Raw genomic sequence first — 19,838 nt, forward strand, 5'->3', positions numbered from 1 at the left:
TTATAAAATTTCCTATCGTAATGTATCCTAAAGTAAATTTTGGCTTTGAAGTACTGAAAATACAATCTTTATGTACTTGAAAAATAATGATATAACAATAGTGAGGTTATAATATATTATCTTTGAATTTTAGTATTCCCTAATATTTGAAACACGAGACTTTACGCAACTATATTTTTATTGAGCTATCATTAGGAAAACACAAAAGGCCATGGAATTAGTACGTTTACAACCTAGTAGATTCACAAATTATGTATGTCTGTATGTTGTAAAGATATATGTCTTAATAATAATAATAACCTTCAAACGTCTTGCACGAAACACAAGTACAAGCAAAAACATCATTCATACTTAAGAATATGATAAATGATTCACAACGAATTTCCCCTTCCCGAGAAACGCGAAATTACTCGCTTACATCGCCAGAAACACTCAAATTAACAAACCACTCGTAAATGCGTCGGGTGCAACGAAAACAACATCAAAATTGGCCGCGTCTTCATTTCATTAAGGAGCTTGCAGCGTCTTAAATCACCCCTGAGCTAAAACCGGGGAAATGGCATAAGTTGTGAGTTTGTTGTTTTAGAGGTCGGTTTTATGTGTTTATAACTAGCGTTACTTGTACTAAGGCACATCTATACTAATACTAACAATATAATATTATAAAGAGGAAAGATTTATTTGTTTGTTTGTAGTGAATAGGCTCCGATACTAATGAACCGATTTGAAAAATTCTTTCACTATTTTGAAGCTACACTATTCCCGAGTGACATAGGCATTAATCTTTTTTTTTTTTTAAATAAGAGATCTTTACTAAACCAATAATGTAACCCATGGTGTAAAGAAATTACCTAAAAAATTCTTTACATCACGTGTCCTGCGAAAACTATTGATGATAGAATAAAATAATATACTACGAATTTGTAGAACACATTATTATTTATAAAAAGTGTCGCGACAGCATATTATGTATATTATAGTTATGCCGCAATAAGTGTTCTTTTATTTAAAAAAATAAAACATCGAACTTTTTGTTCAAGACCCGAGCCGAGCCGGAGCGAGCTGCTAGTATCTTATATATTAAGTAAATTATATATTATTACGAGAGTATCGCAAACCAACATGAGTATGTGCAACCATTCTGCCGCTGTATACTACGAAACAGTTATGGATATCTTTTAAAATAGCCTGATGTCTTTCTTCTTCTTCTTACTCTTATTCTACTTCAAGTAGGGTCTGTACAGCATGTCCTTTTTCTTCATTACTATCATATCTTGTTACATAAGAATTTGTATGAGTTTCACGACCGGTCATTTGTCTGAAGGGAAACCTGGGAATCGTCGAAATGTCGTTGGCCTGAAATGGTAGCCAGAAGAATTCCCTAGGTCGACTTTTACGACACATACAGGAAGACAGGGGTCTGTTCAATTCTAAGCCATGAACTGCGCGACTAATGTTGGTACGTCTGTTCCATAATTGATATGGAAACATCTTCCTCAAGTCTCAAGGGTGGCAGCAACATTTTTGTTACAATGTAGTTTGGTAAAGGTAACGGTCTACATAATTATACTTAGTGGCTATGTTTCTAGTTGATATTATACAGTATTTGATTAAAAATAGGTTCGATGTCCTCAAATGTTCCAACTTAGGTTTTTTTTTATATGCCATTTATTATAGAAAAACCTTTAGTTAGAGCAGTTATCATCAGAATTATTTGAACTCCTTCTGAATTTTCAGTAAATGTTCTTTTGTGAACTGCACTCTGCAAAATTACTTCTTATTTGTGTATAAAATATGTTTATAGAATTAACATAAAAATATATGCAAAAACTTCGATCTACTAACACTAAAATTGTGAATGAAATTATTCAAAAGTTAGTGTAACTTATTTGCACTTATTTTACTGGTAGCTTATTTACTTATTTTACTGGTGTTTTACTGGTTACTGGTTTACACCTCTTGTGAGTCCGCGCGGGTAGGTACGACCACCCTGCCTATTGCCGTTGTAACTATACTGAGATATTAGAACTTATATCTTAAGGTGGGTGGCGTATTTACGTTGTAGATGTCCATGGGCTCCAGTAACCACTTAACACCAGGTGGGCTATAAGCTCGTCCACCCATCAAAGCAATAAATAAAAAAACTTCGATCTATTAACACTAAAATTGTGAATGAAATTATTTAATAATTAGTATAACTTACTTAGTTTTCAGTACATTAGGTTTTTTGTTAGAGAATTGGGATGCGCGTCACTTTCGCTAAGACCTTATTCCGTGTTCATCAAGCGGCTTACGTTGGTTCGTACATCGCATTAGGACCCTCATCGCTTCGGAACATTCTCTTCACGAACCGTTGTTTCTACGTAATGTAATTTGTTGCACCCTAAAGAAAGACGTAGAGATTTTAAAAAGCTCTTTTAGAAAATGCGTTTGAAACAAGTTTTATATAAAACGAATTTCTGAGTAACAAAATTTCAATATTTATTTCTCTAAATGATATGATAAATAATTTATCAATAGATCCATTTTGGACACAGTTTTGCCTTAGTGTTCTTTGGAGTTTTGACACAATGTGGTGCTGTAACTCGCTTCGTTACGAGCGAATTGATTAAATATCAAATAAAGGTGTATGGGACAATAGAAATAAAAACTATTCAATTCAAAAGATAGAAATTAAAACAGATGAAACCACAAGGTGATCTAACTAGTAAAGTTTAAGAGTTGTTCTATTTGTTTCTTTCGCGGACAAAGATAAAAATATAGAAAAGAGTAATAAATGTTGTGAGGAGGTATAGTACTTTCTCCTGTTTTTGAAAGGAGCCTGTACTAATTTCCGGTCTAAAGTGCCAAGTAGCCAGTGATGTTCATCGTTGTGTATCTTGTAAATCCAAGTTTGCCTTGGGCTCATTATACAGTACACCTACTATAAATTCATTGTAAGCTATACAGCAAACCATGCACCAAAATTGAACCTTGATCTTCTTGTATCGTTAAAATAGTTTAGTAATCGAAATGAGAACACTTATTAAATACTAGATAATATGAAACTCACATAGTATGTATTAAGTTACTAATCATCATCATCATCTTAGGCCTTACAGTCCAGGGTGGTCTTCTTAGGCTAAGGCCTGGTCCAGTATGTCTTTCCAGACGTCTCTGCTCAGGGCTTTCTCCCTTTAGTTCCTGACACCGATGACTTTGAGGTCATGCTCTACGCCATCTAACCATCGTAGTTTGGGTCTACCACGACTTCTGCGGCCCTCTGATTCCCCATAGACTAGCTGTCTTGGCATTCTGGTCTCCTCCATTCGAACTACATGTCCTGCCCATCGTAGGCGTCCAATTTTGATGGTTTTTATGATATTAAGATTCTTGTAAATATCATACACCTCGTAGTTATAGGTGAATATTATCGTATTAAGTTACTAATACAAGTAAATAATAAATAAATAAATAAATATTTACTAACAATCACGCCACGTTAACTGGTCTCGTGGTGAGTTCGTAAAGAACTTGTGTTACAGGTACCAGATAACGGAAATAAATGTAATATTTTTATTATACACATACATATATTTAATATACATCCTTAACCCTGGAAAAGACATTTTTATATTTATCATAAAAATATCTTCCCTTGGCGGGATTCGAACCCGCGAACCCCTCGTGTAGTGACCATGTCACTTACCACTACACCAGACGGCCGTTATATGTAAGTATATAAAATCAAAGCATAGCACACCATATAAATATTCGAAATCTTAACTACTAAAAGCGATTATACAGGCTTAAACGTATTAAATACAAAAGGGTGTTATTTAATATTCATTACCGCACAGCAAATTCACGTTCGTAAGTTAACATACATAACAAGCAAGCGGTAAACCTGTACATTAGTTAGTATGTTTTACTAACTAAACATTACTCCAAGAATTAATTAACTTCATTACTCCGCATACATCGCGGGCGTTTCGAACACATTCGCTCCTGTTACACCTGTATTACGAAACTCTGAACAATTCATGACGTTATAAATTAGTGCCAAGTGTTATCTTTGATATACTTTGTAATGTTCCGGGATTCGTTTGATCACATCTTTTACATTACTGATGTTAGGACCTTTTTTTTTTTTTCTAGATGGGTGGACGAGCTCACAGCCCACCTGTTGTTAAGTGATTACTGGAGCCCATAGACATCTACAACGTAAATGCGCCACCCACCTTGAGATATAAGTTCTAAGGTCTCAGTATAGTTACAACGGCTACCCCACCCTTCAAACCGAAACGCCTTACTGCTTCACGGCAGAAATAGGCGGGGCGGTGGTACCTACCCGTGCGAACTCACAACAGGTCCTACCACCAGTAATTACGCAAATTATAATTTTGCGGGTTTCACTTTAATTACACGATGTTATTCCTTCACCGTGGAAGTCAATCGTGGACTTTATTTCACATAGTACGTATTTCATTAGAAAAATTGGTACCCGCCTGCGGGATTCGAACACCGGTGCATCGCTTCAACACGAATGCACCGGACGTCTTATCTTTAAGGCCACGACCTCTAATGTTTCCGGATGGGTAGGTATCATCATCCCGCCTATTTCTGCCGTGAAGCAGTGATGTGTATCGGTTTGAAGAGTGGGGCAGCCGTTGTAACTATACTGAGATCTTAGAACTCATGTCTCAAGGTGGGTGGCGGCATTTACGTTGTAGATGTCTATGGGCTCCAGTGACCACTTAAAACCAGGTGAGCTGTGAGCTCGTCCACCCATCTAAGCAATAAAAAAAAACTCTTAATAATGTTCCGGGATTCGTTCGATCACATCTTTTACACTTCAGTTTTTTCAGCGTCTACGAAGGCTCTACGTCGTAGCCGTAGAGCTCGTTCTACGACTCGGTAGTTTTAACGATGTTAAACCGATTTTATAGCTGTGCTTAACGAACTTAATAAGGCACAGATCTCAATTATCAAGTGATTCCGCTTGTGATATTCCAGGTATTAAGCGAATTAGTTGAAGCGTTAATTATTTTAAGGTATTTTAATCTATCTTCATTTCGTTTTTGGATTATCTGTATTTTTTATTTATAGTTCCACGTAGATTGATTTCGAGTAAGCCGTAAATGTTTTTTTTCTTGCGTTTACTGTATTAATTTCAATTGCAACATTTCGCACGCAGCAAAATAAAAAAAATGAATTTTATTACGAACTAGCTAACTCGGCAGACTTCGTAGTGCCTCAACTGATAAATAAAATACCTAAACTTTTGTATAAAAGAAACTTAAAACAGATGATGGAAAAACAAAATTGCTATTTTTATTTAATTCCGAGAATTTTCATATTTATCTAACTTTTAAACCTTCAAGACCACCAATTCAAGACCAACATTAGCCAAATCGGTGGAGCCGTTCTCGAGTTTCAGCGAGACTAACGAACAGCAATTCATTTTTATATATATAGATTAAAATAGGAAACGTAATATTAATACGTAAAGGTTCTTTTAAATACGGCCACGATTCGTGAAAACCGAAAAAAACTAGTTTTTAGAGAAAAAGTTAAAGACTTTTTTAAATCACATTAATTTTGTACCTGGATTGATTAATGATCTATCTGAAAAAATCTTAATCAGTTTGTGTTCTAATAAAAATATAAATAAATTTTAAATATACCATTTATTTATTATAAAAAAAAAGAACACAATATTCCTAACCTAAAAGTACATGTTATTATCCGCAACATGCTTCGTCAGATTACAGAAATAAAGTTATCAGCAACATGCTTCGTCAAAAAGTACAATACTTACTTTCAGCTGCAAGCGTCGTCATTGTATTTAGTTACTCTGTTCTGTTTTTAACAATGACCTACTTATTATTTTAAATGTTATCAGTTTAAATGATTACAAAAAGCCGAATTCATTAAGATTGTAACTGTTATGTCAGTAAAATTCATGTACAAAAACGCTGTGACACATTGCTGCGGGTAAAAGCCGCAGGGCATCGCAGCGGACGGTCGAGACAAAAGTTTAATTGAAACATCCGATGGTTTGAGAACGGCAACCATGACTAAAGAGGACGAGGAATTTGAGGTTTTTTCCCTGGTGCTAGGACTTCCTGTGAGTCCGCACGGGTAGGTACCACCACCCTGCCTATTTCTGCCGTAAAGCAGTAATGCGTTTCGGCTTGAAGGGTGGGGCAGCCGTTGTAACTATACTTGAGACCTTAGAACTTATATCTCAAGGTGGGTGGCGCATTTACATTGTATATGTCTATGGGCTCCAGTAACCACTTAACATCAGGTGGACTGTGCGCTCGTCCATTCATCTAAGCAGTAAAAAAAAGGTATCCAATGAATCACGTTAATTTCGAATTATTCGTGCCAACTATTATCGATCAAATCAAGGTGCTTTTTTTTCAGTTTGAAAAGGAATGAATCGTATCGCGTTTTTCCGGGAAGAGCAGTTGCTTTCTTAACTCCCTGGTCCTTAAACTAAAAGTGAGTTTGTAGCTGCATTGATACGTAAAGCCACGAAGCATATTATATACGCAGGATAATTCCTCAGGAAAATTCTACTGGATGTCCACAAAATGTAGAAATTTAAATTGGATTAGAATCATCACTAATAACTCAAGATTTAGATTTATTAATACACTATAATTATTTTCTTTTTTGTTTACTTATTAACATTTTGAATTGAGAATATTTACTACTTCCAGTTCTTTTTATATCACTAAAACTTGCTTTTAGTAGCTAAAAAGTGTTAGTGGTACCGTCCGACTGAGATGTGGTGAAAGAATTTGGCTTCGCACTAGTCAGTCATCAATGTTTTCAGCTAAATTTAGCGCCGCTAAATATTTGGAGCTAGATGTGGTTATTAAGGAAAATGAAACAAAGCTATAGTGAATTGATATCTTGAATTGGTATCTTGATTGGTGAATTCGTGAATCTGGTGGAAGGACCTCTTGTGAGTCCGCGCGGGTAGGTACCACCGCCCTGCCTACTTCTGCCGAGAAGCAGTAATGCGTTTCGGTTTGAAGGGTGGGACAGCCGTTGTAACTATACTGAGATCTTGGAACTTATATCTCAAGGTGGGTGGCACATTTACGTTGTAGATTTCCATGGGCTCCAGTAACCACTTAACACCAGGTAGGCTGTGAGCTCGTCCACCCATCTAAACAATAAAAAAAAAAGAATTGTAGCCTCTTATAGAGTTAATTACGTTTCAAAGTATGTTTTAGTAAACATTATGAAGGCTTTAATGTTTTCGTTTTCGTGTAAGAAGGAATTATTTCAATTATGTAAAAGTACTTAAAAAATCTATGAACCCTTAATCAGTGATTAATAATTAAATTAATCATTAAAATATTTACAAAAATCTTTAAAGCATACTGCGACATTTATTTTTAGCGATGTTGTACAAAAAAAAAAGCTGTTTCAATAAAATTCGCGATTGCTAATAATTTCAAGAAAAAAATACGTCGGAAAAGTTGGAAAACTTTTAAACACTTTTAAAGTAACGAGATCGGGAAATAATTAAAGTTTGTTGTTTTGAGGTCAGAGCGATTGTTAAAGTGCTCCCCGGAATTTGTTTGAGTTACTCAATTGAGATGTTTGAGTTTCGTAACATAAAAGTTCGATTGAAAAGAATGAAGAACGTTAAACAATGTGTATAAGTTAATCATGAATTCGGTTTGGATTTGCGAGCTTTTTTTTTGCTTTTGACGGAATGATAGATTGTTTGATTAAATATATTTTTTTAGCAATCGCGTTAAGTTTAACGTATTTTACGTTACATTTTGCCTCTTTTTACATCATTTCGGATGGTCTGGCCTTTTCGTGTATAGTTCAAGGCAAATTTATCTATCTTCTCTATATATAAAAATTAATTGCTGTTCGTTAGTCTCGCTAAAACTCGAGAATGGCTGAACCGATTTGGCTAATTTTGGTCTTGAATTATTTGTGGAAGTCCAGAGAAGGTTTAAAAGGTAGATAAATATGAAAATGCTCGGAGTTAAATAAAAATAACAATTTTGTTTTCCCTTTGATGTCCCCCCGTCAGACGGATTCCTTTTGTTTGTGTCTTTTGTTTATCGATTAAGGCACTACGAAGTCTGCCCAGTCAGCTAGTTGATTATAAAAACTAATTTACGGTTTATTGAATATATAATTTTCCAACCGGAAATTGCTGCTAACCGGCCGCTTCTGCGGACTCAAATTACTGATTCAAGTTTGTATATATGAAGAAGGTGTGATGTTGTTGTATATTTTTTTCAAATAGAAATAAACCCAGAGTGCATTTAAGAAGCGATATGCATGTTGTAAAAAATTAATGAACTATTGTTTAGGTATTTGTGGTAAATAAAGTTTTTAGGGTAAAAAAAACATCGAAATTGGTTAAAATATGACGCAGCATGTAATATTTTAAGGCAACAAGAGTGGGGCGTAGTGGAAAATTCACCAATAAGTGCAACTTTAAAACGAATACATATAAAAAAGACAGTGCATGTTTTCAGTTCCGGCAATAGTATTTCCTTTACTTATAAAATCTTGGCACCTCACTTAATCACTTGACAACCAAACACTGGTGGTAGGACCTCTTGTGAGTCCGCGCAGGTGTCTACCACCGCCCTGCCCATTTCTGCCGTGAAACAGTAATGCGTTTCGGTTTGAAAGGGGGGGCAGCCTTTGTAACTATACTTGAGACCTTACCACTTATATCTCGAGGTGGGTGGCGCATTTACGTTGTGGATGTCTATGGGCTCCAGTAACCACTTAACACCACGTAGGCTGTGAGCTCGTCCACCCAACTAAGCAATAAAAAAAAAACTAAATCGAGTACCTAAACAAGTATTTATTTTTATGTTTCGCCATTACAACGATTAGGGTTAACAAATTTGCGTAATAGTCGAAAATGAGCCGGAGCAGCTTTAGCCACTCGTTACCGAGATCTCGTATTTCAACTTCAAATTTCCAAAAGCGTTCGTCTCTATAAATTAAAGTGATTTATAGGAGGCTCGGTAAAGTTTTGTCGTTTGTGAGAAAAAAAACAGATTTCGCTTGGGAGTAATGAAAGAGGCTTTTTGTGCCACTTTACACTTAGCCTTTATTTACCTTCTCACCAAACGGAGGACGATAAAAGAAACTGTAGCGAGTGTTTTTTTGTTTTTATGCTTCACATTAGAGTTTTTATGAAATTTAAACCGACCCCGATAATTTAGGAGACGGATAAGTTACATGAATGTTGCATTTTGTTCGTTGTTTAGGCCTCGTAACAAAGTAAACATTGTATAAATCTAAACAGTAAACAAATAAATCGTTTTAATTCAAATAAATTCTAATTTTAGTTATTATTATAATTTAAACAAATTCCGATGCCAAAAATAGGATGTACGTACTGTTTGTTTGTTCGTACGAACGTAAATGCCGCCATCCACCTTGAGATATGAGTTCTAAGGTCTCAGTATAGTTACAACGGCTGCTCTACCCTTCAAACCGAAGCGCATTACTGCTTCACGGCAGAAATAGGCAGGGTGGTGGTACCTACCCGTATGGACTCACAAGAGGTCCTACCGCCGGTAAAAGTCTCGAATCAAAATTAAATCCTATGTGACGTATAGTTGTAACACGATAACACTATTGAAAAAAATCAACACAAAACAGCTACATAATAAGCTATATAATATATAAAAAGATCTATTAAAATAGCCTCACACCACGTATCTTTGTACCTGGTTCAGTAAATGTGGAAAAGTTGAAACCGGATAACCGTAATTTGTAGGCTTACGTAGCTTGGATGTACAGTTATGTATATAGCGACAATTCTCTTGAGACACTATTGAGATACCGCTGATGTAATATGTATAATGTTATATAAAAGGCTGCAGAATTAAGTTTAGTATCGCATTTCGCAAATCTATTTTAAATTTGTTAATGGTGGTAGGACGTCCTGTGAATTAGCACGGGTAGGTATCACCACCCTGCCTATTTCTTAAGCAGTAATGCTTGTAATGTAAATTTGAAGGGTGGGGCAGCCGTTGTACTGTAAAACTGAGAGTTAGAACTCATATCTCAAGATAGGCGGACGACCTTACAGCGCACCTAGTATTAAGTGGTTACCAGAGCCCATAGACGTCCACAACGTAAATGGCGCCACCAACCTTGAGATATGAGTTCCAAGGTCTCAGTGTAGTTAAAACGGCTGCCCCACCCGTGCCGACTCACAAGAGGCCCTACCACCAGTAATTACGCAAATTATAATTTTATTTAATTATTAATTTCATTAGATGATAGAGCTATACGCGCAAAGTTAGAATAATCCTGGCAAATAGGTAGGGAATAAAAGGTAATAGATTTTGCTATTTCCTATATTTACCAGAAAACGTCAACACCTCTGCCATAGACGAAACCACTAATGTATTCAACACCCCCATACAAACCACTAATGTATTGAGAATTTACTCGAAGACTTACAAATTAAGCCTTTTCAAATTACCCATTGAATTCGTAAAGGGAAACTGTCACGAAATGGATACCGCAGATTCCCTTTCATTCCGCTCTGAAAAGATATGGATATTAGGCATTAGCGTTTTGCGAAATTTGTATTAATGGAGTCTCCGGCGATCATAAATCTTTGTAAGAATAATGAATCGACTTTGTGATCCCGAATTCGAAGCCTGAGTTACTTATGGACCTATTTAAGTGTCCTTCTAGCGTAATGATGGTTTCTGACATTTAATTTTTTTTTATTACGTACAGCTTTCCGAAATCTATTTGATCCAAAATCGAATATGTAAACTGAACAGAAACGATACTTTAAACTTTAGTAATATTTGCATACGTGAAAATTTTAATAGCTTTCTGGTGTAAACAACTATTCAGTAATTGAAGCATTTTTCGCTCGGTCGGTATCCAAATCATTAAAAAGTAGTTCAGTGGGTAATTATTTAACTTTATTTTTTAAATAATCTCACATGTGTTCACTAATGGCACGTTTAGTCAAAATTAAAACCTCACTTATTATTACGTTGTTGGATAATCACTTTTGAATGCGAAATTTCAGCCAACTGCATAGGAACCATGATCATGCTTATAATGCATCGTGCTAAGAAGTCATACGTTACGATATAGTATGATAAAAATTCAGCAGTCATTTATTGATTGTCCAATACAGACCTCTTGTCGCTGATTTGTTGATGATAAACACGTTTTGAGGCTTGTTTTATCTAGAAACTACTTAATACTAGCTAATTTGAATTACTCGGTGGTGCAGAAGTTAGCGCTCCTGACAGCTGCGGCGAGGGTCGTGGGTTCGATTCCCACATCGGGCAAACATTATATGATGAACAGATATATTTGGTCTTTTTCTGGGTGTTTGTTATCTATATATGTATGCATTTATACGTCTATAAGTATGTTTATCAGTCTATGATGTCTATAGCAGAGAGAATCCTAAATTGGGGCCGAATGATCGTGTCGTGTTTGTTGTTCCCAATTGTTATTATTACTTTTATTATTATTATTATAATTAAGTATTGTCCGTTGCATCAAATAGCTTAAAAAGTATTACGTTAATTTCATGGTAAAGTTTTTTTTTTGTTTTTCTTCTTTTTTTTATTGCCCTTGTAGGCAGACGAGCATACGGCCCACCTGATGGTGAGTGGTTACCGTCGCCCATGGACTTCAGCAATGCCAGGGGCAGAGCCAAGCCGCTGCCTACCTAAGTGCCGCTCAATTTAATTATCGAAGGTGATTGTTGTCGCCTCGATTCCTAGGCCACCGGAAAATCATCTGTTTTCGAATATACATCAACAATAGCAAACGTTAAAAAGCATTTCTCCGCGTAATGGGCACTTAAACGTCGAGCACAGGTGGCCGAATATTTATTCAGATTTTAAGTCTCCTTAAACCAGTTGCAAGCGTGTGCACAGTTGCAAGTAATGTTAAAAGAGCCTCCTTATCATTACAGTTAAGTTCCACGTATGTTTTCTTTTGTGTCGTTATTAAAATTCTAGTGCTCTCGAGACGCTTACGTAATTTGTGTGCATAAAAGATTTCTTTTGAGTGTTGTTGTTGTGATGTCATTTTAATACTTGTTATGAGCGTTTATAGAAGGCAAACATTCCACGTTACGTTGTGTGTGTGTGTGTGGTTTTTAAAACATTTTAGTAGCATCAGAATAAATTATGTTGCGTGTATATTAATATATAAAAAAAAGCAAATTAATTTTTTTCTTTTAATGAAACCAAATAACATTGGAAACATAAATACTTCCAATATTTAAATATTATATTATTCTAGAAAAATCTCAAAATAAATTTTATATACCGTTACGTTATACCAACAGTTTTAAAATAATATTTTTATTGTTCAAAATACCGTTTGGAACCGTATGGTCTGCGGAGCAACTTCGGTTCCCTCTGTATTTTGTACCGTATGTTCCATGGGGAGTGCTCCGAGGAATTGTTTAAGATGATACCATCATCTCGTTTTTACCATCGCACCGCCCGCCACCGGAGCAGATTTCATCCAGATTATCTGGAACCACTGCGTTCATCCACAGTGCGCTTCCAGAGATTTTTTTTGCCACGTACCATCTGGCTTTGGAATGAGCTCCCCTCCACGGTGTTTCCCGAGCGTTATGACATATTATTATCCTTCTTTAAATAAGATGTAGAGAATACTTAACGGTAGGCAGCGGCTTGGCTCTGCCCCTGGCATTGCTGAAGTCCATGGGCGACGGTAACCACTCACCATCAGGGGGCCGTATGCTCGTCTGCCTACCAGGGCAACAAAAAAAATGTATAAAATAAAATCTATTTTTTTCGGTTGCGGATCATAGAGAAATAAATAAAGAGAAATAAATAACAAATAAAATGGATTTATGGAAAATGGAAAATTTAAAATAAGCTATGGAATAAAATTTGGGAGAAAAAAATCAAGCTATAGTTAAAATTAAGTCTACAAAATGACATATTATACACACAAAATAAGCTAACAAGTCAGGACAAATCTAATTTTATTTTAGATATTATTATATAAATTATATATTACTAGCTGACCCGCCAGACTTCGTAGTGCCTCAATAGATAAATAAAAGACCTAAACTTTTGTATGAATAAACATAAAACAAACAAAAGGAATCTGTCCGACGGGGGACACATCAAAGGAAATACAGAATTGTTATTTTTATTTAATTCCGAGCATTTTCATATTTATCTACCTTTTAAACCTTCTCTGGACTTCGACGAATAATTCAAGATCAAAATTAGCCAAATCGGTTCAGCCGTTCTCGAGTTTTAGCGAGACTAACGAACAGCAATTCATTTTTATATATATAAGTAAAATTCAACTAAAAAATTGAAAATTTTAATAAATTTAAATTGAAAATAGTGTCAAATATATTTTATTGTAAAATGTATTTTCTATATTTTAGTTGAATTTTATATAAAGCGTGTTTTTTAGTTTTTTTGAACGATTATTTATTTTTCATTTTTTAGTTAAATTTTCTATAAAAGCGTATTTTTAAAACTATTAAGTACTTTAACATCAATTCCAAAAAAAACTTATTTTTCAAATTGAATAATGGAATAATCTTATCAAATTAGTGTATTATCATCGGTCCTCGATAAATCTACAAAGTTTGAATGAAATCTGGCCGTTTAAAGTGGGTCAAAATCGGGTCTAAAGGAGTCAGTTACAAACACACAAACATACATACAAGTGAAGCTAATATAAAGCGTGTAAGAATGAAGCGAAACGACTATGCTGATATTTAAATCTCCCAGTTCACATACCGAGCTTTCTACAGAAATAGGACTTATCACGATATCGCGAACGACTACTAATTTAACGATGAAGGAATAAATATCGTGTAATAAAAATCATACACGCAAATACTAGTTGTAGGCGTATTGTCAAGCTTACTGATTGTGGGTAAATAGCTCCAATGTACCAAGAAACAAGCAGCGTTCTGGGAGATTTCAGTACCCACAATACAAGAGTAAATTTTAGATTGAGGTCGTTGAATACAGGTTTGTTTAAAAGTTTTGTATTTTTGTTTTGTCAGAATTGATGAAAATAGTCATGAAACATAGCAATTGTTTCAATGGTCCCAGCATTTAGAACACGTAGTTAATATTTTTCGATGCACCATGAAATAAACGGATTGTAGTTCACATTTTCTTAAACAAAGACACGCGAGGTTCGGTAAATTTTCTCGTTGCCTTAATTCAATAGGTATCCATTCTTTAAAATAGTGTGAGAGGACAAAAGAATTTCAACATTGTCAGTTTGCCCGGGGCCGGTGTATGTATGGCTACAACGTTGCGTTTGTTTTCTCTGATCATTCCATTATCTGAGAGTTCTGACACAGAAGACTACTTTGCCGGTAAGTGTGTGAATTGCCCCGGGATACATTACGGAATTGGAAGCTGTGATGTGGATTTTAAATGTCGCATGAATATGAAGTGGCGGTAACATTTTCGGGTATGTAGTTAATTTAAATTTAAAATATTACTAGCTGGCCCGGCAAAAGGTTGTTTTGCCATATAAAATATTTCTAGAAAAGATAAATAACCTAGATACCGACTGCAGTGCTATCTGTCGGATTTGTAAATCTAAGCCATTCTCAAATCCACCTGAAGGTACACAGAAAATTTCATTAAAATCGGTCCAGCCGTTTAGGAGAAGTTCAGTGACAAACACTCGCACAGAAGAAATATTATATCTATGCTAATATTATAAAGAGGAAAGGTTTGTTTGTTTGTTTGTATTGAATAGGCTCGGAAACTACTGAACCGATTTGAAATATTCTTTCGCTGTTTGGAACCACACTATTCCCGAGAGACATAGACATAAATCTTTTTTGAAAAAAAATTAGAGATTCTTACTAAAACTCCAATAATGTAACCTAAGGCTTAAAAAAATACCTAAAATATTATTTACATCGCTTACCCTGCGAAAACTATTGATGATAGAATAAAATAATGTACTACGACTTTGTGGAACAAATTATTATTTTCAAGAAGTGTCGCGACTGCATATATGTCTAACTATTATAGTTATGCCACAATAAGTGTTCTTGAATAAAAAGAAACAACGTCAAATATCGTCGAAATTAAAGACTCGAGCGGAGCCGGAGCGAGCCACTAGTATATTATAAAGAGGTTTGTAGATATTGTATTTGCTAGGCTCATATTTACGAAATGCGCGAACCGAATGGAATAATATCGCATGGATATGAATTAGCTGCATAATATGCGGTTATTAAAACAACGCTGATAAAAAGTTTGTCACGCAAATAGGAAACGAGCAAAACAAACAATCAGGTATTTGCGTTTTATTTTATGTGGGTAATTATATAACGGTATAAAACGTAAAATAAATTATATTATTTATTCGTAATAAGAACTCTGAATGTAGGATAACCGACTGAAAGTTGATGAAATGGGTTTTAAGTTTGAAGTTAGTGCAGTAAATAAACTTACTTAAGTGCATTATACAAAAGCGAACACATAATAGGTTTAGCTTCGAAGACGGAAAGTTCTGGATTTTCATAAATTCAATGTCAAGATAATGTTTAATGAAAGTCTGCATATAGGTACAACCATTTGTATATTTTATAGACACTGTAATTATACTTGTATGATTACTTGTTCGCTTGTATTTTATGACATTAATTTTCCTTATTTTCTATATTAAAACAAATAATTCCTTCGTCATTAAATAACATTTCATTCATTATCAGACTGAAACAGCAATAACACAATTTTGAGCAAAACAATAAACATTTATATGCAATAAGAGGAATGTGTTAATACTCGAAGATAAACATAAAGTGATTGTTTTTATCAAGATATTGGACTGAAATGTGCCTTTGTATCTCTACAGTTAGTCATCCAATTAGTCGAGCATCTGTGTGTGGGCCTTTTAATACGCTTGATAAGATAAAAGTCGATGAATGAAATATCAACTCAGTATAACGCAAATAAAGTAAAGAGACAGGAAATTCAATCTAAAAATAACATTGTGTACATTACCTTATCTAATTTTATCGTGAATATATATTGAGGTACTTTTTCAGTTTTAGCGACTCGTTTGGAAAACACTCAGCAGTCAAATATAGAGAGTGTGATTTGGTATATAATTTACATTACTTAAGAACTTTTATGGTTAAATTTTCCGTTTCTTATTTATTACGATATAAAGAACAACCGGGATCACAAGTTCTCAGTAGCTCAACATGCTGTAGGCATTGGTGCAAACCATTTTATAAGATTGGTCAAAATCACAATACCGAAAAAAAAAAGTGTGTGTGTCCACTCCGACGCACGACTGGAGTTTACTGGATATAAATATAAATTTGTGTCAGTTGAATACAGTAAAATATGGAAGTTACGTATTCTAGTGAGAATGATCCGGGAGTTGCGGAACACGTGGATGCGGTAATTAAGTAAGTCTATATAATTCACTTTTACAATTAATATATAAGTTGTCCATTCACTGATAGAAGGAATTGTTTATATTTAATAAGCTTTATTAATAAATGATTTGTAGCGGGTTATATTCGGGTATCAACCCACTAACAGTTGATACGTTCAGGAATCGAACCCGAACGGCGTCCGGCCACAAGCAAAACGATGTCGGTAAATTAAACGAAACAATACGAGAAATAGTTCTATATTACGACAACACGATACACTACAGATTATTAACAAATTAACGAGACACAAAACAAACGACTAACAAATATATGAAAATACAATAATGAGAGAAACGCGCGATCAGTACGAGGCTTTGTGGCGGACTGCCGGCGCAGCAGCCCGGCGTCACCTGCGATAACGCGGCCGCGCGTTGGCTCCTGATTGGCCAATCAGGAGCCAATCAGGCGCATAACGCATTTCGTGTGACATGCTATACTCTCTAGTACGATTTTGGTCCCCATAATTTTCATACCCCGGGCCTATATATGTAAATCGATTCTTAAGGAGTAAACTCCAAAAAAAAATCTAAAAAGATGATGATAGGCGCTTATTGATACCTGATCTCAAAATACTGCGTTATTTCTGTTACAAGGGAAAAAAAATATATCAAGAATAATTTCTTATAGAAAAATACATTGCGGTTCTTGATAGCACTTGATAAAATGTTCAAGAAAAATAATTTAGTCAACTGTACCCACGAAATGTCAAAACTTCGGAAATAATAAAATGAAAATAATAATATAGATATAAGTATGTATTTATTGCTAAGATGCGTGTAAACCCATAGAAACAGCCCACTGAGTTTCTCGCCGGATCTTCTGTTACAAGAAAATAAAAAAATATCAAGAATAATTTCTTATAGAAAAATACATTGCGGTTCTTGATAGCACTTGATAAAATGTTCAAGAAAAATAATTTAGTCAACTGCGACCACGAATTGTCAAAACTTCGGAAATAATAAAATGAAAATAATAATATAGATATAAGTATGTATTTATTGCTAAGATGCGTGTAAACCCATAGAAACAGCCCACTGAGTTTCTCGCCGGATCCGATCTGGTGGTAGATTCTGCGAAGCATTGCTCTTGCTAGGGCCAGTGTTAGCAATACCTCCGGTTTGAGCCCCGCGAGCTCAGCTAAATGTTAGGGCAACGCTGAAATAGCCTCTCAAGGCGTCAGGATAGGTAGCTCAAAATAGGTAGTAAAAAAAAAATAAAAAAAATTAATTACATAATATGAGTGGACGAACACACGGCTGGTTCCGGGAGGCTATAGTAAATGCTGCCACCTGCCTTGAGACATGAGTTTTAAGTCTCAGTTTTTCTGTAAAAGGACTGCTTCACCCTTCAAACCGAAACGCACTACTGCTTCACGGCAAAAATAAGCATAAGGGAGAAAATAAGATTTATATAAATTTTTTACATATCTTTAAATATTGCAAGCATAAATCAGAATTTCATTTCAGATACCGTTCACATTAGTTCCTACAATCTACATAAAGGCAACTTAAATGTCATTTAGTCTGGCAACTCTGTCTGGATTTATTTACATTAACGTCATCTAAGTAAATGAGAATAGGCGTGTGCCAAGCGTATTTGTGAAATTTACTATTTCTATTCGGACGAAGCCGACATCCAAGTCTGGGAATGCATAACAATTTAGAGATTGCATTCTTCTCAGTTCATATCAGAGTGCTTAAGTTGAAAATAGCGTAGTTTTATTTTGATTCAAACCTAGGTGTCAAACGTGAATACAAAGGTATACCTTTTTTATACTACATTCTTGGGTATTGAAAAAATAAATGTAATTTTTTGTTTGATCACATAAGTGAGTTAGGGATGTAAACCGGTTCGAAGAAAACCGGAGAAAAACCGGTTTTTATACATACCGATAAATACCGGTTTTATTTAAGAATACCGGTTTTTTACGCTTTACATTCACAGTTCACACCAGTGCTACCAGATCAAATATACAAGCTACAAATATAAAAAAAACCGTGTTTCAGAATCAAATTACCGTGCATTACATTTAAAAACTACAGTGCAATAACCACAATATGGTTGGTAGACTTTTAGCGTACGAAATGAGGACCGTGACCCAAATATCCACATATCTGCACCCAACACTCAGAAATGACTTTCGCCAACCAGAGCACATGTTGTCTGCAAAAGAGATGGTGCATCGTGAACTGGGGAATCTTCTTAAAGAATTTTCAACTCTCGCTTTATTATCGGAACAGCCAGAAAAAACCACAAACAATTTTAAAAAGCCTGGTATTCTGGATTTTTTGCATTCGCGAAAACGGGATATTCCGAACGCCACGCGCCATGGCGGCCGCAGTGAATATAGTGCGAATGTATATTGAGACTGAAGCCACCACAGTAAACCACACCGATATTGCTGGCACGTGCTAACATCCAGAAGGAGCAGGCTTCTGAATGACGCAGTGGACCAACTATGCCTCTTGCATCAAAATTTTGATTTAATACAATAGTATTAAATCAAAAATAAAAAAGCTTTTTATTATTGGATATATATGAGCCTATATAAAATATGCTCACCCAATTAATTGTATGAAGAAAACTCTTCGTTTGTACGTAACTTTTGTTTTATTTAGTGATTATTTAGCCTTTATGGAAAAAACCTAAAAATACCTAAAAAAACCTGTTTTTTGAGAAAAAAACCGGTAATAAACCGGAGCCAGAAATTTTAATCGGTTCACATCGCTAAAGTGAGTTCCCGACAACCCTGATGTTCAATGGTTACCTGAGCCTATGAGCATGTGACTTAAACAGCAGTTACATAAATAAACTTATATAAAGTTTCGATGATATTTTTAATTTACGTTGATGAATTTAATAATCTATTCATGTACTAGCACCGCCCGCTGCTTTGCCCGCAACAAAATATTAATTTATATTAAAACATAAAAGCTATAACATGATTCAGAAAAATAGCTAGGTTTTTGAAGTGAAAACTTCTTTAGAATCGTTGTGATTTCAAACCGGATGCAACGGAAAAAACGACAGGTAAGAGACACAAATACAAAAATGTGTAGGATGAAGCCAGCAAAGAATGAGGCAGAAATATACATACTATTTAATATAGCGCCATCTGTGAGATTTTTTAATACTAACGTGTGTATGAAAGCTCTTGTAGTGAATTTTAATTTAGGATTATACGTGAAATTAAAATATCAATTCACAGAGGGCGCTACCTTACAATTATTTACTAATGACAAAATTTTACATATACTTAAGACGTTTAGGATAATTGTATTTTAATTTTGGAAGGTTTCACTTCTACCACGTGTGAATTGCACACATGTATTTTTTTATTTTATTTATTGTTTAATAGAAACAA

The 19,838-nt window shown here is 34.9% G+C and overlaps 1 protein-coding gene across 1 annotated transcript in view; it reads left to right on the top strand.

Moving 5' to 3' along the window:
- Positions 1-16,071: 16,071 nt before the first annotated feature.
- The window catches only part of LOC101740786 (protein sax-3), an 85,722-nt gene continuing 81,955 nt past the window's right edge, over positions 16,072-19,838 (top strand). Inside the window, exon 1 of the mRNA XM_021349096.3 lies at positions 16,072-16,444. The gene's annotated coding sequence lies outside the window, so the exon portion shown is untranslated. The remainder of the gene's footprint in view (positions 16,445-19,838) is intronic.

Source organism: Bombyx mori, chromosome 13 (genome assembly GCF_030269925.1).
Source record: "Bombyx mori chromosome 13, ASM3026992v2".
Taxonomy (NCBI): domain Eukaryota; kingdom Metazoa; phylum Arthropoda; class Insecta; order Lepidoptera; family Bombycidae; genus Bombyx; species Bombyx mori.